We start from the raw sequence: 25,263 nt of genomic DNA, 5'->3' as shown, positions 1-25,263 counted from the left end.
TATTGTTTTGCCTCAATTCCCTTTTATTATCCTGACTCAGTTCCCTGCCTCGGTTTCCCTAAATGGCTCTGCCTCAGTTTCCCTAAATTGTTCTACCTCAGTTTTCCTGAATTGTTCTGCCTAATCTCCCGGGTTTACAACCCTCCTCCTGATCATTAGGACAGATATAACTTAGGGCTAGTTACTCTAAGGTTATAAATTGTAAATGTGTAAACTCAAGATAAGGGGGAGTTCAGACTTCCTGGCTCCTAACTTCTCCTAAGTCATCAATAATTTATGGTCCTATCCCCCCCCCCCCAACCTGTCAGAACCAGATTGATAGGCTGTTCCTATCAGTGCTCTGACTCCACCCCTGCCTCTGTCTACCCTGGTCCTTAGGGCCATGTGCATATGTACTTCATGGGAAGCACACATTAGCTGCTGGATGCTGGATTCTTGGAGACGATAGTCTCATTCAGCCCTGGAACAAAACCATGGATCCATTTGATCCCAGTAAATCTTCTCCCTTTCAAATAAAATATTAAAAACTCTCTAATCTCTACCTCAATTTCTCTGGCATTACACTATGAGAAAGGAAAGAGCCCAATGAGGCTCTGATGATAGTTGGACCGTCTAAGGGACAGACCACCCCCTCCTTGGGTGATCAAACCCACAATAGTACAGTGCTGTCTCTGCATGGTCTGCTTCCCCCTGTGCCCTCAGTCACCCGAGTCTGTCCCTGATTCAGGCAGCAGATAGAACCCCCAGGAAGCATCCACTTACTGGACAAGGCACATCTTACAAGCTACAACAAAATGTTAAAAATATAGCCGTGGACAGCTTTTTTAATCTAAAGACTAGAGAAGAAAGTTCCTGACCTCAAGCTCTGACTGCATCTCCATGCCCATAAAGTCCTCTCAGGCAAGACCCTGAGGATTGTCAATCATGGACAGGTCGTGTCATCTCTCTGAGGCAGTCTGTCATCTGTAAAACCAGAATCATAATGCTTTTCACTTCTGACAGCTGTTGTAAGGCTCAAATGAGATTAAATCTATGGCTTCCCTTCTCTTTCTTCCCTTCCCTGGAAAGCACTTTGCTAATCTTAAAGTGTGGTATGGTTAACAGTTAATCTAACCCTTCTCCTGTTACTGGAACAAAGTCACACTGGAGCAAATTCATATAAAGCTGGTACTCAAACCCATGACCCCAGGCTAGTGCTCTTTGTGCCACGCTTCCTGGTGTGGCAATGTCAGAAATGGTTATTAGTGTTTAACTAACCCTAATAACCAGTTAACTGTCTCCTATCAGTTCACTGTAAGCATTTTCATTTCAGAAATGGACTGATTTCTTATTTTATTGAATAAAGGGCACTCTTTTTTTTCTTTTTTTTTTTTCTTTTTTTTTTTTTTTTTTTTTTTTTTTTTTTGCTGAGGCAATTGAGGTTAAGTGACTTGCCCAGGGTCACTCAGCTAGGAAGTATCAACTGTCTGAAGCTGGACTTCAGGACCAGCACTCTATCCACCGTGCCATCTAGCTGCCTCAAGGGCATTCTTAATTTGTAGGCAGGGGCCAATACAAAAACAGGTGGTAGGACCTATGATTTTCTGAACTCTAGAACTCTAGATTGAAGAAAGAGATGAAGAAAATATTAATAATGCATATTAAGTTTTTTTAATGTCAACGTATAAGTATTTTTGGAGAGTTAGTTGTTACACACATTATAATATTATAACAGTTCTTCAAAAGCACAGTCCTGCTTGCAGGCCATGTATAGTTTCTATAGTTTGTTCCTTAAGCTCCCTCTTCCAGAAGATCTCTTCCTTATCTCCCTCCCTTTCCTTCCTGAAATAACTTGACCATTTTCCCTAACACCGTAGCATGGGCATTGAAAACCTTCTTTCCTTTCATTCAAATCATCCTCCCTACTCCTTTCATTTCATTCTGCATTTCCATTTTAAATTGAGGTTCATTGAGATTCTTTCTTACTTATTGCTTGCCTTTTTTTTTTTTTTTTTCAGGGTTGCCATGACTCAGGTGTGATGTGGAGAGGATCCTTTTTCAGATGTGAGTTGGACAATGAGATGAACCAAATCAGTTCCAAAAGAGCAGTAATGAACTAAACCAGCTACACCCAGCGAAAGAACTTGGCGAAATGAGTGTGAACCACTACATAGCATTTCAATCCCTCTATTTTTGTCCGCCTACACTTTTGATTTCCTTCATGGGTTAATTGTAAATTATTTCAAAGTCCGATTCTTCTTGTGCAGCAAAATAACTGTGTGGATATGTATACATATATTGTATTTAACATATATTTTAACGTATTTAACATGTATTGGTCTACCTGCCATCTTGGGGAGGAGTGAGAGGAAGGAAGGGAAAAATTGAAACAAAAGGTTTGGCAATTGTTAATGCTGAAAAATTACCCATGCATATATCTGTAAATAAGCTATTAAAAATGACAAATAAAAGAAAATGAAAAAAAATGTGTTGGACTGGATGGTTTCTTGAGGTTCCTTACAACTCTAAATATTTTAATTCTTCCATAATGGGAAAATTCACCAAACCTGGAAGAATGGAACTTGTTTTTTGAGTATCATTTATTCTTTACTACTGTTGTAACTTTTGGGGAAAGTCACTTAATCTTGCTGGGACTCATTTTCCTCATCTATAAAAGTAGGACGTTGGGCTAGATGGTCATTGAGTTTCCTCCCATTCTAAATATATAAACCTATGATCCCTCAGAGATTAAAAGAGACAGTTTATGATGTTCCAGGCTCTCTTAGGAATCTCAATGTTATATTCTGAGGTCTTCTATAATAGGGAATCTGGGTGGTTGGGGGAGGAATTAGGAAGTACAAATAAAGGTAGAGAGGATGAGAAATAGTTCTATTCATGTATTCACACATGAAATCTGTGACAACATAAGACAAGTAGAATCTGTGATCCTCCTCTATCATCTCTAGGAATATGATCTCCAGATAAAGGAAGCTGAAGTCTAGCTTATGCAAGCATGGTGGAAACAGAGAGCTGGCTGTGTTCCCCACAAACCAAGTGAGAAGTCTCTAAAAAGCGAGCTCTCTAAAAGACAAAGGAGTGTCCTACTGGGGCAATCTACAGTAGAAGAAGAGGAACTGAGCTAGGCAAAGCCAAAGACACTCAAACCTCCCCTAAACTACATAATCCACTGAGGTCAAATAGGAGCACTTAACTCATAAAATGTTCCCACCTCATTAAAAACTGGAACTGATACCTTCAGTGGCTAGAACAAGAGTGCGGAAAAGTCTGAGGCTGCCCTGGGTTTGCAGAAATGTTGAAATAATATCCTCTTAGTAAGAAGTAATTCTTTCTCCAAGGGAAAGCAGCTTGAAAGATTCTAACATCTCAACTTCTTAAGATAAATTCATTTGAAGGGGAAGGAGGAAAAGCAACCTCAGGAGAGAGCTAAAGCTTCAGGATATAAGTCAAGGAGCATCTCTCCATAGCCTGTGTGGCAACTGTTGGGAAGTTTCCTGCTGGGATTAGGAATCTAGGGAACAAATCAAGACCAGGTCAGGAAAGGGCTCATCTGGGGTGCAATAACCAATGAGAAGAGGAGAAAAAGAATGAAATGGCCATTCCCATTTTATTGTTTATATATTTTTATATATTACATGTAATACATTATATTATTACATTGTATGATTGTAAATTGCATGATATATGTTATATAATGCTATTTTATTATACTGTATTATATTATTGATAATTTATATTATATCATACATATTATTTATAATTATTCTTGTAAACTAGGCGACAAAGTCTCTTGTTTCTACCTGCTGTAGGACTCCAAAGGTTGTCAGCATCATCTAAATTTGATGTCCTGAGCTAAGCCCAGGACCATATGTATCTCACCCAAGTTAGGATTGCCCATTTACAGCAGAATAGTAGAAAACTATCAAATAGCTCTGTGTTCTACCTTGATGATAGCCACAGAATTGTCATGCACTGTCACACACAAAGTCTGAGTCATTCCTTCTAAAAAAGCAGGCAAAGTATCAGTTCAGAGAGTCATAGACTGAACCAAAAGGAATGTCATGACTTCAGGAGCTTTTCATCACACCAGGGTCAAGGGATTCTCAGGGGAGGAGAGAAGATGGATATCTTATTTAAGAGGAGGCATTTAAGTGGCACAATAGATAGAGCACCAGCTCTGAAGTCAGGAGGACCTGAGTTCAAATCTGACCTCAGACACTTAACACTTCCCAGCTATGTGGCTCCCTGGGCAAGTCACTTAGTCCCACGAGAGAGACAGAGAGAGAGAGAGAGAGAGAGAGAGAGAGAGAGAGAGAGAGACTCTGTGTAATATGAGCTAGGACCAGAATCCAGGGCTCCTTAACTCACGGGTAGACTCTCATATACCTCACATTCTGCTTCCTGATCGAGGGACAGCGCCATTGAATGGATGATGGATAAACATTAGCCATGACTGAAAGCTAAGATTCAGCAACAAGGCAGAGGCACATTCTACAGACTGGGAAACACATTAGAATGAATGTGAAATTATTTAGGGGATTTCTCTCGCTTTTCTTGCTGTTAGTTCCCTGGCAGTTCATTTCCTTGGCACCTATCAAAAAAGCTAGATTTTGGCAGAAAGAGAAGTTCTCTCTATATTTAGCCTGTCTTTTCTGGCTACTCACAAGGTTTTAAAAATTATTTTCATTGATACATTTTCTTGGTATGTCAGCTACATTTCCTGATATATCGTTCTTTCCTCCTCTCCCAGAAAGCCATCCATTATAAGGAAGAATAAAAAGAAAGGATTAGGAGATGGACAGAGATTATTCAAGCAATTACACAAGTGGTTTGCCATTTCCTTCACCAGCTCATTTACAAATGAGGAAATTGAGGCAAACAGAATTAAAGTGACTTGCTCAGGGTTTCACAGCGAAGTGTCTGAAATCAGATTTGAACTCAGGAAGATGAATCCTCCTGCCTCCAGATCTTGCATTCTATCTACTGTACCACCTAACTGCCCAATTATACATATAAATCATAGCTTTTTACACCCATAATTCCCTACCTCTAGAAAGAAGAGTGGGAGATAAGTCCTCATCTCTACTTTGGAGCAAGGTTGATCAGTATAATTTCACTATATTGTTTTTTTGATGATCTTGCTATTGTTCTTTTCAGTCACATTGTCATAGTTATTGTTTTCCTAGTTCTGCCTACTTGTCAACTAGTATGATTTTCCATCAGTTCCTAGTCTCCCTGTGTTTCTCTTTATTCCTCACATTTCTTTTTTCTTATAATATAGTAGTATCCTATTTCATTCGTGTACCACAGCATGTTAAGCGACTCCCTAATAGATGGATGTATGTCTATTTTGTTTCCAGTTCTTTGTTTCTAGAAAAAGTACTGTTATACCTGTCTTGATATATATATGAAGTTTTTCTTTTCATCATTGAATACTTTGTGGCATATGTCTAGCCTGTTGACTTATTTAAAAGACTTGTTTAAAATCTTTTAAAACTTTATTTTAAAAAATGATCACTGAATATCATTGTGTCATTCAGAATATTTCTTTTCCTTCCAAATATCAATAAATAACCAAATACTTCTCTGGATTGTTGTTGTTCAGTCATTATTTCTTTTTTTTTTTTTTAGTTTTCATGATCCCATTTAAAATTTTATTGGCAAAAATATTCCAGTGGTTTGCCATTTCCTTCTCCAGTTTCTATAACATATGAGAAAATCAAGGCAAATACAATTAAATGACCTATCCAGAGTCATACAACTAGTCAGTCTCTGAGGTAAGATTTAAATTCAGGAAGATGAGTTTTCTTGATTCCAAGCCCAGTATTCTGTCCACTGAGCTACCTAGCTGCTCATAGAAATAGCTTAGCTGAAAAAAAAAAAAAAAAAAACACAGAGACAGAGAAATAGAGTCAGCCAGAAAGACAGAGAGAGAAGAAGAAATTAGATATTCATAGAATGGGAAATGTTTGAATGAATTATGGCACATGAAAGTTTTGGGGGTATTACTGTTTAGTAATAAAATATGGGAAGAGTTACATGAACTGATGTAGACGGGAATAAACAGAACCAAAAGGACAATATAAATCATAACAACACTATCAAGCAGAGTGAAAACTAGAAAAGGAAGTAGAATACTGAGTCATTTAAAAATCAATAATGGTCTCAGAGGTCGTCATGAAATGTATCTCCCTCTTCTCTGTGGAAAGGGAAGTAACAACCACAAAAGATTATTGTCTATTTTGTCAAGTTTGACTGGTGTTTCGGGTCTAATTTTTTACCTTTGTTACGAAAGAGGGTTCAATTTCAAAGAATGGTGTGGGAGAAGGATTTTCACCAATGACAATCCTATAAAAACAAAATACATTAATAAAACTTTTAAAATGATTGAGGATGAAAGCAAACAATGGAGCTTAGCTCATCTCCTTCTTCAAAAATAAAAAAAGTGTCATCAAAGAGAAAATTCCTTTCAGATCCCTTTTATTGATCTGTCTCTGAGGAAGGCACTCCAAAAAGAGTAACAGAAAGAGAGAGAGAGCAGAGACAGAGAAAGGAAGATGAGAGAGAGAGAGAGAGAGAGAGAGAAAGAGAGAGAGAGAGAGAGGAGAGAGAGAGAGAGAGAGGAGAGAGAGAGAGAGAGAGAGAGAGAGAGAGAGAGAGAGAGAGAGAGAGAGAGAGAGAGAGAGAGAAGCTTTTCTTAGAAGATGAAGATGGGCAGGCAGCTGTTACGGTGGAGTGGGGAGCTGGGGGGAGCATCAATCAATGATGCCAAGTGAGACATCTGCCAGACCTCTAAATCGTTAGTTGGAAAGCTACAGTCACATACAATCACAGAATGTAAGGCTTGAAAGAAACCTTATAAATCAAAGACGTAGGAACTAAAAAGTTCCTTAAAAGGACCATTTAATCCAATACTTTCATATTATAAACAAGAAAACAAAAACCAAAGGGGAGCTGGAATGGTACTGTACTATACACCAGGAGAAGTATAATAATAAGCAACCTCAGTTTCCTCATCTGTTAAATGGGGATAATCCTGCAATAACATGTAGAACAATTGCAAACCTAAAAAAAGCTACATGAGTAATAGCTGTTGTTGCTGATGTTGTGGTTACTGCTTGTCTTGATGTTTGACTGACAGAACTCTTTTTCTGAGTATATCTTTCTTGGTTGGATAAAACCACCAATTCTTTCAAATATTCAGTCAATAAATATTTTCAAAGTGACTATTATGTTCCAGGCACCAAAAATACAAAGAAGGTCAAAAAATAGTCCCTGTTGTTAAGGAGTCTAATGGGAGAGACAACATGCAAATGACTATGTACAATGCAGATTTTTATAGAGTAATTGGGAGATAATCTCAGAAGAAAGGTACTAAGATAAAGGCAGACCAGAAAAGACTTTTCCTAAAAGGTAAGACTTCAGCTGAGACTTAAAGGGAACCAGAGAACTCAGGAGGCAGAAATGAGGAGATAGTGGAGTAGACAATGAAAATGTCCAGAGTTGGGTAATGTAGTGTCTTGTTTGAAAAACAATATAAAAAAAAAAAAGGTCAACATCAAGGAAGGACAATGTTGGAATTGATGAGATTCAACAAGTCAGGGGAGCTGTCCAGAATGAATTGACGGGCTCAAACCATCTCCAGGTCAAGGGGAAAAACTTTGTTATGATGTTTAGCAACTGGACAAAGTCCTTAATAAACTCAAAATTAACAAGGGGCTAGGTGAGATCTTATATGAGAAGCCCAGTATCTGAGTAGGCCCTACCGAAGAGTAAATTGACCTTGTAAACTTATTTTGTACTGACAGAATTATCTTATGCAGATAGACCTATCCTCCACAGTTACCTTATACCACCTGGAGGTTAAGCTATAGCTTTTTTTTTTTTTAATTAAAGCTTTTTATTTTCAAAATATATCACATGGATGGATAATTTTCAACATTCACCCTTATAAAACCTTGTGTTCTATTTTTTTCCCTTCCCCTCATCCCCTCCCTTAAGTGCCAAGTGATCCAATATATGTTAAACTCGTACAATTCTTCGATACATCTTTCCACAAATATCATGCTTAAGCTATAGCTTTTAACTCTTGAGGTTATCTTGTATAAATAAGATGACTAATTGATTTACTGACACATACAATTAGCATAGTTAGCACATCTTGTTTAGCATTACTACTTTATTTTGAGGGTTGTTATCAAAATCTGAATTCTCTATGCAACCAAAACCTATATAATATAGTTTAAGACTGTTATTAAGGATCTTTTGTATGCCAGTAGGTCTGTGTTTTGAGTATATAATAAAAGAGCTTTTGCATGTTTCTACGAATTGATAAGTATGCTTATAATAAGGTTGTTGTATCATTTTAATCATGTCCAACTCTTCCTCACCCCATGTGAGGTTTTCTTGGCAAAGATACCAAAGTAGTTTTCCATTTCCTTCACCAGCTCATTTGACAGATGAGGAAACTGAGGCAAACAGAATTAAGTGACTTGCCCAGTATCACACAGCTAGTTTCTGAGATGATTCCTCCTGATTTCAAGCCCAGTCTGCTATCCATTGTGTCACCTAGCTGCCTGACAGGCAGCAGTACCTATCAACAAATCTTGGGACAATTTTTAATCACAGGTTTTAACCCCAGGTCCAGTGACTCCAAATTCAGATCTCTTTCCTTACTGAATCAAATTGTCTCATTTATAACCAAGAGTTTGTAGAAAAAATTATATCCATGGCCAACAGAGAAATTAGTGTCAGTGCTCACATACTATCTTTAAGCACTTGATCCCTTCTTTTCTATAAGGTGAGGCTTCCCTCTGCCACCTCCAACTCCTCTTTACCCGAGACTATGATCATTCACATCTTTGCTCAGTCATATCTCAAAACTGTGCCTTTGTGCTCCCCATTTATTCCCCTGAAAATACAAGTGATCACCGCTTTTCTGTCAACCTATCCTTCAAAGTCTAATTTACCTCCCCTCTCCTCTGTGAAGCTTTCCCCATTTACAAAGCTTTATTGAACTGTCTCCTTTATCTTAACATCAACATATCTATATGATCACAAGAATAAAAATAGAAGATATTTCAGATTAAGTTAGTCCAATCATTTCATCTTACAAATGAGGAAACTGAGGTCCAAAGGAGCAAAATGATTTATAGGAAGTGGTTTCTCATGTTTAGAATGATTCATGGTCTATAATAAGTCAATAAACATTTATTAAGTAGCTACAAGGAGGTAGCTAAGTATTAAAGTGGATCTTACTCCAGGTCTAAAGTCAGGAAGACCTGAATTCAAATCCAGCCTTAGACACTTACTAGCCATATGATCCTGCCTCAATTTTCTTATCTATAAAATGAGCTCAAAAACGAGATGCTAAACCACTCTAGTATCCTCATCAAAAAAACCCCAAAGGGGGTCTCTAAAAGTTGGACACAACTCAATGATTCAATAACACTAAGAAGTGGTTCTATATGTCAAGTCATTGTGCCAAGTGCTAGGATACCAAAAAAAAAAAAAAAAAAAAGGCGAAAGACGGGCTAAGATAGTGATGTCATTGTCAAATCAATTATCTTTGAATTATGTCATATTTGATTGTCTGCATAAGTTTTTTGAGGACTGCTTTGCACAGAGTAGGTACTTAAGAGGAAAATAGAATGTACAACAACAACTGCATTGTAAAGATAAGTAGCTTTGTAATCAACCACAATGCCAGAGGATTGATAATAGAGCATACTATCTGCCAAAAATAAAACATATTATCTACCTCCTGCCAGAAAAGTGGTGGACTTGGGGTACAGAATAAGATATAATTTTTTGTATGGGACCAATGTGAAATTTGTTTTACATGACTGAATATTTGTTACTAATATATTATTTTTCTTTCTTCTTCCAAGAAGGAAGTAGGAAGGAGAGAAAATGGATTTTCATTAACTGATAAAAATTAAATTTTTGAAACCTACAGGGCACTTAATTAAGCCCTACTCACTTGCAAAAAAAAAAAAGTGTAATAAAAAGGTTTATAAAAATCTTTTTCAGGTCCAGAAAATTAACTTCCCAAATATAAAATGAATCAACAGGGTGATAGGGCAACCAATAAAAATAATGCAATTTTAGGCACATTGAGAGGCACTGTGTCCAGGATGAGGGTGATGAGAGCTCTACCATATTCTGCTCCAATCACGCCATATCTAGACTATTATATTTACTTCTGAGTATCACATTTTAGTAAGGACACCGACAGGCTGAAGAGAAAGTCAGTGGTGAAGAATGCCAGAAAAGATCAACCATGGTAGTGAAGAACCTTGAGGTTATCATATGAGTATTAGTTAAAAGAACTGGGTTCTTTTAGCTTAGAGAAGAAAAGACTTAAAGATAGCATGACACGCCTAAGTGTCCTTAAATATTGGAAATGCTGCTGTAGGGAAGAGGGTTTCAATTCGTTCTATCGTCTCCATAGGAGAGACTTAGGATCAATGGTTGGGATTCTAAAAGAAGCAGCTTTAGACTTGATGTCAGGAAAACTTCCTCACACTCAGAATTGAACCTGAAAAATGTGTTCTCTCTCTCTGGAAAACTTCAAGCAGACACTGGAGGACTTCTACTTAAGCATCTTATAGGGGGATAGGGTAAACATCATGGCCTCTGGGTTTCCTTTCAACCCTGAGTTGTGGAAACTGAGATTGAGAAGAGTAGAGAATAAATAATTTGCTTTGATTTTGAGGACATCTCCTGACAGCTCTTAGCTTCCCTGCAAACTCTGTGATTTCCCATCAGTGATGGAGAGAGCAGACCCTGGATTCTCTCAGCACTATTTTCCTTTGCCCATTTTGATGTTATTACCAAATGGTGAGTTTTCAACCCCTTGAAACCACAAAAGAAAAGCAAAAGAAGGGAAAAGAAGACATCCATCACTGAGATATAGGGAATGGTTCCAAACCCTAGCCTGTCTGCCAAATCAGAGCTAAACAGACATGTTCTGGACTTTCTCAAAATGTGATCTGTAAGGATAAGAAAAAAAATAAGAATTGGAACTCTCTAGGTGGAAAGATAGTTACCAAGAAGGACCCCTTCAGGAATATAGATAATCTATTCCAAGAACTACAGAACAAATGGGAAATCACTCTCAATTACCTCTCAGCTATGGTCTTAGGTTATCCCAAAGGGTTGGGGCAAATTCAGCAGCAAAGTAGCTTCTGTGGCTAGGAAATTAGTCTCCCAGTTATCCCATATTTCTTCCAGATAGTCATTTATTTGTTATCTCTTATTTCTGGGCACCCAACTTACTTAGCAGCTTTGAAAGTGATGGTCATCCTGTAAAGTATATTAAGGTCCATAGCCAGCTCATCTGAGCTACCTTGAGAAACAGGACCTAATGCTTGGTTCAGGTGAGGGGGAGACTAAAAAAGGGAATAAGTTTCTCCATTACTGGACATGTTTAAATAGATATTTGCTGACTCCATCATGGGTAACATCCTAGAGAGGAGTTATGCTATCTAAAGGAATTGTATTCAGTAACCTATGAAATCTCTTCTCTAAAAAGCTGGGACTGGCTTCTTCTCCTACTGTGACAGGCTTCCCCTGTGGAGGCCTTCCAAGGTCAAGTTCAAGTCCTATACTGAGAACTCTAACCCACACTAATCTTTTTCTTCTTTTGACTTTCTCCAGCCCTAATTGTCTATCAAACAATGAGCAGACATAAAATCCCATTCTCCCCTAGCCTGCTACCTTGTTTCACATTTAAATGATTAAAGTCTATAATTCACTTTATTCATATACTGAGAGACAACCTAAAGTTGTTTCCACAGAACCATTAAGTTTTGATTCCTCCAAAACCTTGAACAGATAAGTTTCCACAGAGTCTTTGAAGCCTCAAGATAATGTAAGATAATAAGTTTCTCTGACTCATGAGGTTCCAGAAGAAGAGACTCACCTGGCTCCAAACTTTTAATAACGATGTCTGGGCTAAAAACTGGTTTGAACTGACCAGGTTCAAGGACCAGGAAAAGGCTCCTCTTTAGTGCACTTGTTTAATAAGCCTCATGTATTTAAGCTGATACAACCTGCATAGAATCAGAACCTCATTTACAGAACATGGGATGTATGATAAGGGAGGGGGAACAAGTTTAGGAGTAGCATCTAAGAAATGATGTAACCCTAAAGGGAACCAACCAGTCCGTTCTTTGGCGGGGAGAGAAATGCAATGAACGAATAGCATAAAGCTTATTTGCTTCTGTACCTAGAGCTTCCCATTAGAATGGCAGCGCCTGCTTCTGGTCAGTAATGAATGTCCAATTCCTCTAAACTTTCTCAATAAAATTTCTTTGTGAGTAAAATTGTTTCTAACAATAACCTTCCTGTGATATGGGCTGAAAGGCTCCTTGTATCTGTAAAATAAGCCTTATCTGTTCTCTGGATACTCTACCAATTCTTATCTATTCACTTCTACTTCTTAGAGTTCCCTTGAATTTCCTTCAAAATTCACCTCCTACATGAAGCTTGTCCTGGACATCCCCTCCCACCTAGACAACTGTGTCCTACTTCCGGTGGTTTGTAAATATTTTACAATCAGCTCCCTATAAAACTGAACATATGGCACACTTTCAAATTTAATAGGAATTAACATTTTCTCCATCACTTTCTTGGGTCTAAATCAGGAGTGGGAAATATCTGGCCCACAGGCCATATAAGGCCTGTGAATATCATTTGGTCTGGCCCTGTCAAGGCGACCTCAGGCAACAACAACCTCCCACTGCTTGAGTTCTTTAAGTTGATCATTGTGCATAGCTCTCAAATGATGTTGTAAATATTCAAATGGTTCTTGGAAGAGAAAAAAAAGGTTTCCCATCGTTGGTCTAAATAATCAACAAATCAAGTCCCAACAGTAACGTTTGCCAGTTTCTCTGATTCCCAAGAAATAAAGACTTCCACTGAAAATTAAGTCACTGGCTTTTGAATGCTGGTTCAGATTGGTTCTAGCACATCTTTGCCCATCTCCCAAAACTTCTATTTATCTTGAGTATATTCTAGATGCTTATATGCGTATATGTGCACAAAGTGCATAGCAAAAAAAGAAAAAAGAAAGAAAGAAAATTTATAAGGAAACAGAAAAGAGGATAGCTTTGAAAATAATGTGAAGTATTTATTTCATAGTTTTTCAAAAATAGTGAACAATCTGAAATGGAAATTCATGATTTTTTATTGAATCCTCTTTTTATCTTGTGCTATGTACATGGCAATGTTCTTTTGTGTGTTTATTTATATTTTTCCAGTGAATAATTTTTAAAAAGAACAAGAATATTACAGAAATCCAAGCATAATAGCAAAGAACAGAATTATAGGATAATAGGATTTAGAGGTGGCTGGGCATGGTGGGACATGCCTGTAATCCATGCTTCAGGAGTACACTAAAACTAGTAGAAAACTTGAACTCCACAATCCTAAAGCTGACTTGACATCCGCACTCAGTGTGGTATCAATATAGCAAGTACCCAGCAGCAGAGGGACATCAGGCTGCCTAAAAGAGAGAATCCTGCCCAAGAAAAGGACAGAGTGACTGCTGTACTTCCAGTTTTAACATCATAGGGTCAAAAGGGCTTTAGAGATATGCAGCCCCAACCTGAATTTTATAAATGAGAAATCTGAAATCCAAAGAGAGAAAACGACTAGTCCCAAATTATATACCCTCTAAGTCTTTCTCTTATCATATCTCCACTTCCAAAGTCACTTTACATAATAATATTTGGAAGAAAAAGAAGAAAATAGTTTTTAAAAGTCAACAAAACCTATCAAAACACTGAAGTCTAAAAATGTTATGCAATGTACCATACTTGTGGACCTCTCATTTCAGTCAAGGAATGGGAATTGCATTGTCTTCTCATCTCTTCTCTTTGGGACCAAGTTTCTTCTTTAGAATATTACATTTTGATTATTTTGTGGTGGTTCTTTCCATTTGCATTGCTGTAATCACTGTATTTTTTGTTTTCTTAGCAGTGTTTCCTTCACTCTATATCAGAGCATGTAAATTTGCCTACCTGTCACATTTATTCACCATATTTATCTTTAATAAATTGTTGGAGTAGCCAGATGGCACAGTGGATAGAGCACTGGCCCTGGAGTCAGGAGGACCTGAATTCAAATCAGTGTGACCCTGGCCAAGTCACTTACCCCCAACTGCCTCACCCCCCCACCAAAAAAAGGCATCAATTTAATATAAATAAATATATTATCTCAAAAAGAGATCTATTTATCCCTTATTTGGCCTTTTGTAATTTGGTTTTCAAAGAATAACCTACAAGAAGAATGGAAATGATTTTTGGTTTTTTATTTCCCTGAATCAAAGAAAAAGATGATTCATTGTGTAGATGCAAGAACTGTGCAGCAGACTCAGATCCAGAAATCCTGATTTTAAAGCCCCCTCTCCCTGTGACCTTGGAGGAGTCATTTAACCAAACCTTATCAAATAAAAGGTTGAAATGGATGACATCTGAGGTGTCAGCTGCAAGCAACTCACTGACCCATGAGGAGTATTATTTGTATCTGTTTTACAAAGTGGTTTGCCCAGCTGCCCAGCCCTTCCTTTCTCATGTTTGTAGGCTGCCAAAATAAGGAAGCAAAAGAAGGCATTGACATATCTCAGGGAACTCTCTCTACAGATGTCTGTCTACTTCCTTTTTGTAACAGCTGGTCATTTTCCACTTAGACGCTATTCCTCTCTGAACTGAACTCTGAAATGAAAGGAGCAACAGAGTCACCCTCATCAAAGCCAGGTTTTCAGGTATAATGATGATGATGATGATGATGATATCTAATTTTCCATGGTACTTTAAGATTCGTGAGGAGTTTTACATATATTATCTCAGTAGCGCCTCACAACAATAGGAGGTGATTGCTATTAAACTCACCCCATTTTACAACTTAATATGGATAAATAAGTGTGGGGTAATTGATAGGAAGGGCAGATAGGTGGTCGAGTGTATACTATGCCAGGCCTGGAGCCAGAAAGGACTGAGTTCAAATCTCACCTTAAACACTTACTAATTGTGTGAGCCTGGGCAAATCTCTTAACTACTTTAAAAAAAAAAAAAAAAAAAGGAGCTAGAGAAAAAAAAGACAAACTGCTCCAGTATTTCTGCCAAGAAAGCCCCAAATGGGATCATGAAGAGCCAGATACAACTGAATAACTAAACAACAACAACGGATAGAAAGCCAGTTTTAGAATCAGAATGACTTTGATTCAAATTCTGTCATATATATAGTAAGTGGGTAATCCTAGGTAAAATACTCAACCCCATAGTGTTCCAGAAAAACTTCTAAAATTATGCATTACAAATAAATTATTATGTGGCAATGGAGGGAATGTTTCTACAATGAGAAATTTGTAGGATGGTCTATAATATAATCTTTCTGTATTAGCAATATCTATCTTGGGTATATTGAGGCAGAAGCCAGAAGTTACTTCCAAAATCATGATTGCCCCTTCTTTCCATGCTCACAGATTCCCTTTTGCATCTGCACTAGCTCCACAGACTCTTAGTTTATCTGCCTACCTCATTTCTCCTCGATCTCTAATCCAGCCTTCCCAGAACCACTTAAATAATTCTCCTAAAGAACAGATCTGACTGATCTCATGCCCTCCCTAGCCCAAAATTCAATGGCTTCCTGTCTGCTCTAGGAGAAAATACAAAGCTCTCCTCTTGGTATTTAAAGCCCCCTTACAATCTGTCTTCAGCTTAGCCTTCCAGACGCATTTCACACAACTGTGTTCTTGTCACAGTGCCCTGCTTTATGTTCCCTGAACTTAGCATCCACTTCCTAACTCTGTGCCTTAACATAAACCCTATGCCAGTAAAGAACTCCCTCTTTACCTTTGTTTTTTGGAATCCTTCAAGGATTAGAGACTGGGTAGCCTCTTACAGGAAGCCTTTTCTAATCCCCTAGTTGAGGTTGCTTTTTTTCCTCCTCAAATTATTCTTTAATTACTTTTTTGGAAGGTCAAGCTTATTATTTCCTGGTATATGGGACTCCCAGGGAAGAAATTCTCTCTCCCAAAGTAGACCTGCATTTTCTCACTTAGAGAACTGTCCAGAACACTGAAGGCTTAAGTGAACTTAATGTATGGATTGTGAGAGAAGCAATCTGATTCAGAAGATATTGGAGAGGTAGAAAAGGAAAGATTTAGCAACTGATTGAGCATGAAGGATGAGGGAGGAAAGCAGTCAAAAGACGATGCCATGTAGAATTGGAAATTGAATGGCTGCCCATCGGTTGGAGAATGGTTAAATAAGTTAGGGTGTGTGAATATAATGGAATATTATTGTTCTATAAGAAATGATGAGTGAGCTGATTTCAGAAAAGCCTGGAAGGACTGACATTAACTGATGCTGAGTGAAGTGAGCAGAATCAAGAGAACATTGTATACAGTAACAAGATTATGTGATGATCAACTGTGATGGACTTGGGTCTTCTCAGCAATGCAGTGATTTGGCAATTGGGATGAAAAATAGCATCTGCATCCAAAGAACGAACTATGGAGACTGAATGTGGATCAAAGCATATTTTCACCTTTATGTGTTTTTTATTTGCTTTTTATTGCTTTTTCTTTTGTTTATTTGCTTTTTTCTTTCTCATGTCTTTTTTTCCCCTTTTGGTCTGATTTTTCTTGCACAACATGACAAATATAGAATATAGTCAAATATAGAATAGGAGTACACATACCTAATCTACAGCAGATTGTTTACTGTCTTAGGGATGGGGAAGGGAAGGGAATGAGGGACTCATAATCATTCAGCAAGGAAAAAAAAGTATTTTTTAAAAAAAATATTAGCCTTTGTTTTAAGAAAAAATCTTGGGGATCATTAAAAGAACTTTCTAATGTTTCGAAGGCAATCAAGTGGCTGTCTTCCTTCAAATCTAACCCTATTCATCTGTAGCTTATTCAAGATATGCACATATATATATAAGTCTTGTTGTCTCTAAGAAGTTGTATATCCAACTGCAATTCACTATGCACACATATTCTTTATACATTTGGTTTTTCCACATGGATAGTTAGGGAAAGGTTTTTTGTGTGATTATGGGAATCATTTAAGGGACTCTGCATAACAATATTATTATGAACAAATCAAAGGAATTATTAAAAAAAAAAAAGATTGTGGGGGAAGCATAGGATCCAGAGAAAAAAAAGGAATAGGTTGATCATTGTATTATCATTATAATTACAACCTAAGATGACATTAACCTAAATAAATAAATAAATGGATTCATTTTTATGTCCTTGAACTAAAACAACAATAGTAACAGCTTTATGTCCATAAAAATCTTTGTAGGATGACTATCATATAGAGTTAAATTGTGCCCAAAATGTCTTCTAAAATTTTCCCTAAATAATAATCACTTTTCTCCTGGTTTTACATTTCCTGGAAATTTTACTCAGTTGTTTCAGTGTCCATTTGTATTCTATAATTCTTAAAGGCACTATCGACTAGTAAATGGAATGCCGGATTTGGATTCAGGAAGACCAAGCTTTTTATTTTCCATTACACACTACTTCTCTGACTATGAATAAGAAACTTAATTTCTCTGTGCCTCAGTTTCCTCAGCTATTAACTGAAGAGGTTAAACCTGAATTCCTCTAAAGTCTTCTCTAGTTTTAAATCGCTGCTCCTATGTTCTTATCAATTATTCTCTCTGGGCTAGTAAGCTAAATAGGTTGGGGTTGTGGTGCCATTCTAGAAACAACCAAACTCTAAACACTGACATTCCAGGTCTAAGGCAGTCAGAGCAGCCTTTGTCGCAACATTTCATTTCATTTCTTGTCTCTGATATGTGATTTCTCATATGGATCCATCCTTTGAAGATTTCTAGGGGAAATTGGAATAACATTTACAAGATACTTTATGCTCAGAACCTCCTAGTGAGGTCAGTATCATCATTCAACCACTTGAAGGACAAAACTCCCACAGTCTAGAAATAGAATGGCCCTGCTACTCACTGTGTAAAACTGCACAGAGGGGTCATTCCTCAGAATTAAAGGTACCCAATGATGTGCCTGCTGTTATGGAAATTAAACAGAGAAATTCCTACTGTTATAGCCTACCACAGGAAAGCTGCATGAGACTCAGAAAATAAATGGGCAGTTGTTCGTTGGCTAGCAACAAAAGGATCTGTTGCAAAGATCATGGGGAGTTTATAATAGGATTTTTAAAACATTTCTTCTTGTAAATTTTGAAACCGAAAGAAATAATAAAGGATTTTTAAGAATTTGGATTTAAATGGTGAAGGGTTATAAGGTCAATCCATAATAAGCCTCATTCCTGAGGAAACAATTTTTTAAATTTTTATTTCAGTTCCAAATTCTTTCCCTCACTGTGCCCCTTTTCCATCATTGAAAAGACCCTTATAAATATGAAGTCATACAAAACATATTTCCAAGTTAACTATCTTGGGAAGTAAAGTAGGGAGGAAGCAAGAAAGAAAATGAAAAAATGCTTCAATCTGCACTCAGAGTTTATCAGTTCTCTCTCTCTGGAAGCAAATAGCATTTTTTTTTTATCATGATTCCTTTAGAATTGTCATGGATCATTATACTGATCAAAAGTAGCTAAGTCTTTTATAATGGTAGACATATTGTTACAATATTGCTCTGTATAATCTCCTAGTTCTATTCACTTCCTTTTGTATCAGTTCTTTCCAGGTTTTTCTAAAACCATTGCCCTCATTATTTATTTTAGCACCACAATATTCCATCACAATCACTATTTGTTCAATCATTCCTCAATTGATAAGAATCCCCTCACTTTCCAAGTCTTTGCCACCACAAAATGAGCTGCTATAGAAAATAAAATTATTATTGAATATAAGAAAAGTCCCATAAAGCAAAAGATCACTTCGACCATCAATGCTGCTGGTAGTTAACAAAGTTGAATTTAAGACTCTACCTATCAGTCTAAATGCTTTGGATAGTGGTTAAAAGTACATTTTGGTAACTACTTCTTTTAGCAATTATCATCTCTTTTTTCTCCTTTAAAACATGTAGCACATTCATCTAATACTCAGTATTGAAGTGCACATAGACAACTTTTTTTGTTTTTTTGTTTTCATTTTTTTAGTTTATTTATTTTTAATACATATTGTTTTATGAATTATGTTGGGAAAGAAAAATCAGAGCAAATGGAAAAACCATGGGAGACATTAAAAAAAAACAGAAAAAAGAAGTGACCATAGCATTTGTTGACTTAGTCAATCTCTTTAGTTCTTTCTCTGGTTGCAGATGGAATTTTCTGCTCAGAGCCTATTGGGATTACTCTGGATCACTGAACTACTGAAAAGAACCTAGCCTTTCATAATTGATCATCGCACATTCTTACCATTATTGTGTACAGTGTATTCCTGGTTCTTCTTGTTTTACTCAGCATAAATTCATGTAGATATAATCAGCTTGTTCATCACTTTTTATAGAACAATAATATTCCATTACCTTCATGCACCCACAACTTGTTTAGCCATTCCCCAATTGATGGCCATCCACTCCTTTTTCCAATTTTTGCTACTACAAAAAGAGCTGCTATAAACACACGTGGGTCCTTTTTCTCCTTTGTCATTTCCTTGGGATACAGAGCCATTAATGGCACCACAGGGCCAAAGGGTATGCACAATTCTAGATTGTTCTCCAGAATGGTTGGATCATTTCACAACTCCACCAATAATGTATTAGTGGCACATGGACAACGGACAACTTTGAAGAAATTTTCACTTAAAAATAATATTATAATATACTGAAATGATTTCTCTGCTTGGAAAATTGATTCTAATTTAGAAAGTCTCAAAATCCACCTATAGAGATTCACATATATAAATAGATTAATATGGATTATATTATGCATCCACAAGCCCATTAGATCAGATGTTCTTAATCATTTGTGGGTTATGGACCCCTTTGACAATTTGGTATAAATCTATGAACGCCTTTTGAGAATAATGCTTTTAAATAATTGAAGGAAAAGGGAGATGCTTTCAAAGCCAATGCCCCTGAAAATATATATCTTACCTTTTGTATCCCACTTTTACCCTATACATTTTATTCTTCCTACTAACTTCTGGCCTTTGGCAAAAATTATATCATGTGACCAAAAAAAAAATGTTTCTCACTGCCAACTATTGGTTCAATGCTTCATCAATCTTATTTTCTTTTTCTCTCCCTCTTTTTTGAGAAGATAGGAGAGTGATGTTTCCAGACACTGGAGACTCATCTTTGTTTCTTAAAAATGTGTTCAATATTCTGTGTTTAAACTCTCTCTTAAGACAGTGGTTGTAAAAGATTTAACTATGTGCATTGTTCATTCAGTGTGTTATGATTCAAATGTCCCATGGAAAGGACTATTTGGAGAGTATCTGGAAAACAAGAGAGAGAGATAAAATTGTAAATTTTCAGTATCAGATTTCTGATTGGGGACTCAGAGAAGAAAGTTTTGGGTTCATTTTTATGATTTCCCAGAATAGAATAAATATTTGGCAAAATTTCTCTAGGCTAATGATTCAGAAGTTGTGGCTAGCTAAGTGACCGGAATGGCATTGAGATAGGAATAATCTTTATTTTTTCCTATAGTAAGACTGGCTTCTAAAGGAAAGGGGGTACAAGGGAGAGTTCAGACCCAAAAGAGAAAGCCTAGCCAAACCCCGAGAAAGATGGGAATAAGAGTAATTGCAGCCCTATCAACTTGCTCACTACCATTGCTTAGTGCAGCAACCACTACTGTTTAGATTTACCCTCAAAGAGCCCCAATCAATAACTTGTGTATAGTTAGATTTTCTAGTTCAATAATTACCACCTTAGCTATCCAGAAAGGAAGCGGTCAATAATGCCAGTCATACCTCTGAAAGTCAAGATTAGTGAGCAGAACCAGAAGAATAACTTATACAATAGCAAAACAAAATACAGAAAAATAACTTTGAAAGTAGAGTATAAATTTTGAATATGACTAACACGGGAAATTGTTCTACTTGACTTTGTATATTTGTTATAAGAGTTTTATTCTTCTTTCTTTTAATGGAAATGGAAGGCTGGAGAGGGGGAAGGGACTAATATAGGTTCAAGGTTGCCAGAGAGAGAGAGAGAGAGAGAGAGAACGAACAATCATTGAAATGTTTTTTAAATGCACAGAAGATAGAAAACAGGAGGCCATAAAGAATCATAGACAAGCTGAACAGCTTTGAAAATTACATGTTAAATGCATTTTTAAAAGAATATCAAGCAAGTTATACATAATAGAGATTTACAATTTCGTGTACAATTCTTTTATATTCTATTTTATATATAGTAATGCTTATTTTATTTGGTGTTTGTTAAGTATGGAATAAAAAAGAAAAGATTTTCTAGAAATAAGACTTTAGGATTTTCAAGTTGAGAGAACCTTGTAAAGAACTCTAATTCGTCTTGGTAGAGTTGTGAACTCTACCATTCTAGAGAACAATTTGGAGCAAAAAATTATCAAACTGTGCATACCCTTTAATCCAGCAGTGTTTCTACTGGGCTTATACCCCAAAGAGATTTTAAAGAAGGGAAAGGGACATATATGTGCAAGAATGTGGCAGCCCTCTTTGTAGTGGCCAGAAACTGGAAACTGAGGGGATGCCCATCAATTGGGGAATGGCTGAATAAATTGTGGTATATGGATATTATGGAATATTATTGTTCTGTAAGAAATGACCAGCAGGATGAATACAGAGAGGCTTATAGAGGCTTACACGAACTGATGCTGAGTAAAATGAGCAGAGCCAGGAGATCATTGTACACAACAACATCAATATTATAGGATGATAAATTATGATGGACGTGGCTCTCTTCAACAATGAGATGATTCAAACAAGTTCTAATTGTTCAATGATGAAGAGAGCCATCTACACCCAGAGAAAGGACTATGGGAGCTGAGTGTGAACCACAACATAACATAACATTTTTACTTTTTCTGTTGATGTTTTCTTGCATTTTGTTTTCTTTCCCAGTTTTTTTTCCTTCTTGATCCAATTTTTCTTTTGCAGCATGACATCTTATAAATATGTATACGTATATTGGATGCAACATACTTTAACATATTGAACATGTATTAGGTTACCTGCCATCTAGGGAAGGGGGTGGGGAAAGGAGAGAATAATTTGGAACAGAAGGCTTTGCAAGGTTCAGTGTTGAAAAATTATCCATGCATATGTTTTGTAAATAAAAATCTTTAATTAAAAAAAGAAAATTATTTATGCATATGTTTTGAAAATAAAAAGCTTTAATAACAAAAAACAATTATCTAATTCAATTCCTTTCTTTAATTAATGAGGAAATTCAAGCCAAAGAGAAAAAGTGTCTTATCCAAGTTATATAGGAGGTAAAGAGTTGGTTTTCAAATACAAGTAGGGAGATTCCATATCTTGCTTTTGTCACTATTATGATCCCTCTAAGAGTGTACCTAACACTAGTTAGTTGAAGTGACATTCCCCACCCCCCTTGGTGGTAAGTGTTCTTTAGGCTCACCCTCCCAGAGAAAGAAGAGGTATCATCTGTCATTCCCCACAGAGTTCCTGAGCTACTCAGGGATTGTTTCTTCTCTCATCCCATCAGCTTAAGCCCCTTTCCAGGTATGTTCAGCACCTCCCTATTGTTAGGTGCCAATGACTAACCCCAGTTCTATTTTTTTTCATAGCTTTTTATTTACAAGTTATATGCATGGGTAATTTACAGCATTGACAATTGCCAAACCTTTTGTTCCAATTTTTCCCCTCCTTTCTCTGACCCCCTCCCCCAGATGGCAGGATGACCAATACGTGTTAAATATATTAAAGTATAAATTAAATACAAAATAAGTATACATGACCAAACCATTATTTTGCTGTACAAAAAGAATCAGACGCTGAAATATTGTACAGTTAGCCTGTGAAGGAAATCCAAAATGCAGGCAGGCAAAAAATATAGGGATTGGGAATACAATGTAATGGTTCTTAGTTATCTCCCAGAGTTCTTTCGCTGTAACCCCAGTTCTATTTAACCAATGAACCTTAATTAGCTTTTACAAAGAGATATTTATTAAGCATATATGATAAGAATAAAAACACAAACATTTCCTGTCCCCCAGCCTTACTTCTCCCCTATATTACTTTATTTTCTGAGGGAAGAAGTCCTAGACATAATAGTTCCTACATAGCATTTGTCCCACTGAGTTCATATTCATTTGGAGCCTGCTGAATGAATGCTAGTCTTACCTATACGCAATCTTGGTCCCAAACATTTATCCTCAAGACATCAATGATGCAAAGCAGGACTCAGCTGGATCTGACTCCTGGACCTCAGGTGGCTCATTCTTATGATCTTTTAAACTTCGTAATCTTCCAAATTCATCTCCTTCACCTAAAATAAAAGAGTAAGACCAATTCCTATATTCATGGATCAATATGCCAGCATCTGAGGAACAGCCCAAAGGTTCTTTTCCCATACAGTATTGACTCTTCTCTCATTATTGTATATTTCTGTTCATCTCAAAGAGGACCAATGTCATCAGAAGGGTGATGTCTTGACTTGAAAGTGAATTGGATTTCATTAAGGCAGAGCTGTGCAAAGTCATCAGAGGCCAATGGAAAGATATAGGTCAGAACAATTGTCAATGGCTCCAGATGCAGTGGGAGACTCTTGGCCTTTTTTAGTTAAGTTATTTCCCAGGTCTTAGTAAGAATTAAGGCAAAACACACACACACACACACATACAAATATATATATATATATATACCATGAAAGGTATAGTATCCTCCAAAATCTATAAAGAAATAATGGGGGAGGGATAGAAAAAGAAGAAGCAAAAGATGAGGGAAGAAGACCAGGGAGAGATTTACAATGATTTACAACCCTCCATGAGAGGAGGATAAGTAATAGCAAGGCAAGTTAAGGAGCAGAATTAAAGCAAAGAAAGATATGTAGGTGGGGAATTATGTATGTATATATCTACATATGCTTATATAAACATATTTTTTTTAACTGTAGCCTGCTTGGGGGCAGGGTGGAATGAAAGGGGGGAAAGAAAGAAAGTAAAAAAGTTACACAGCAGAGAACAAAACATTATATGGCTTCTTTCTTAATAGTGGTCTTTTTGTACTCTAAGAGGCTTTTTTCTGTCATCAGTTAGTGGCCTAATCCATAATTCTTTAAATCTTGGCCAACACAGTAAGTGCCTTGGCTGAAAACATCCATTTTTCAGTATCCCAGGTCACTTACCTATACCCAGTGAAGAAAACAGAAATTTAATGACCCAGGATTTTCTTTGAAAGTACATGCTCTCCAATTTGGAACTATGCTCAAAAAGTTATCACGCTGTGCATACCCTTTGATCCAGCAGTGTTTCTACTGGGCTTATACCCCAAAGAGATCTTAAAGGAGGGAAAGGGACCTGTATGTGCCAAAATGTTTGTAGCAGCCCTGTTTGTAGTGGCCAGAAACTGGAAAATGAATGGATGCCCATCAATTGGAGAATGGTTGGGTAAATTGTGGTATATGAACGTTATGGAATATTATTGCTCTGTAAGAAATGACCAGCAGGATGAATACAGAGAGGACTGGTGAGACTTACATGAACTGATGCTAAGTGAAACGAGCAGAACCAGGAGATCATTATATACCTCAACAACAAGGATGTATTCTGATGGAAGTGGGGATTTCTTCGATAAAGAGAGCTAATTCAGTTTCAATTGATCAAGGATAGACAGAAGCAGCTACACCCAAAGAAAGAACACTGGGAAACGAATATAAACTGCTTGCATTTTTGTTTTTCTTCCTGGTTTATTTCTACCTTCTGAATCCAATTCTCCCTGTGCCACAAGAGAACTATTCAGTTATGCACACATATATTGTATCTAGGATATACCACGACATATTTAACATGTATAGGACTACTTGCCATCTGGGGAAGTGGGTGGAGGGAGGGAGGGGAAAAATTGGAACAGAAGTGAGTGCAAGGGATAATGTTGTAAAAAATTACCCTGGCATGGGTTCTGTCAATAAAAAGTTATTTAAAAATTAAAAAAAAATAGTTGCATACCCAATTCAAAAAAAAAAAAAAAGAAAAGAAAAAAGAAAAAAAATACATGCTCTCACTGCTATCTGCTTGTAGCCAACATCCCTGCTGGGAGATAGGAGTGGTCAAGAACAAAAAAGGAAAGAGATTTCCCCTACTTACTAGGAGAGAAAACGTTACATCTTGAACTGATACAAAGTGAAATGAGCAGAAGCAAAGAACAATTTAT

Source organism: Antechinus flavipes, chromosome 6 (assembly GCF_016432865.1).
Source record: "Antechinus flavipes isolate AdamAnt ecotype Samford, QLD, Australia chromosome 6, AdamAnt_v2, whole genome shotgun sequence".
Classification (NCBI taxonomy): domain Eukaryota; kingdom Metazoa; phylum Chordata; class Mammalia; order Dasyuromorphia; family Dasyuridae; genus Antechinus; species Antechinus flavipes.
This window is presented reverse-complemented; position numbering follows the sequence as displayed.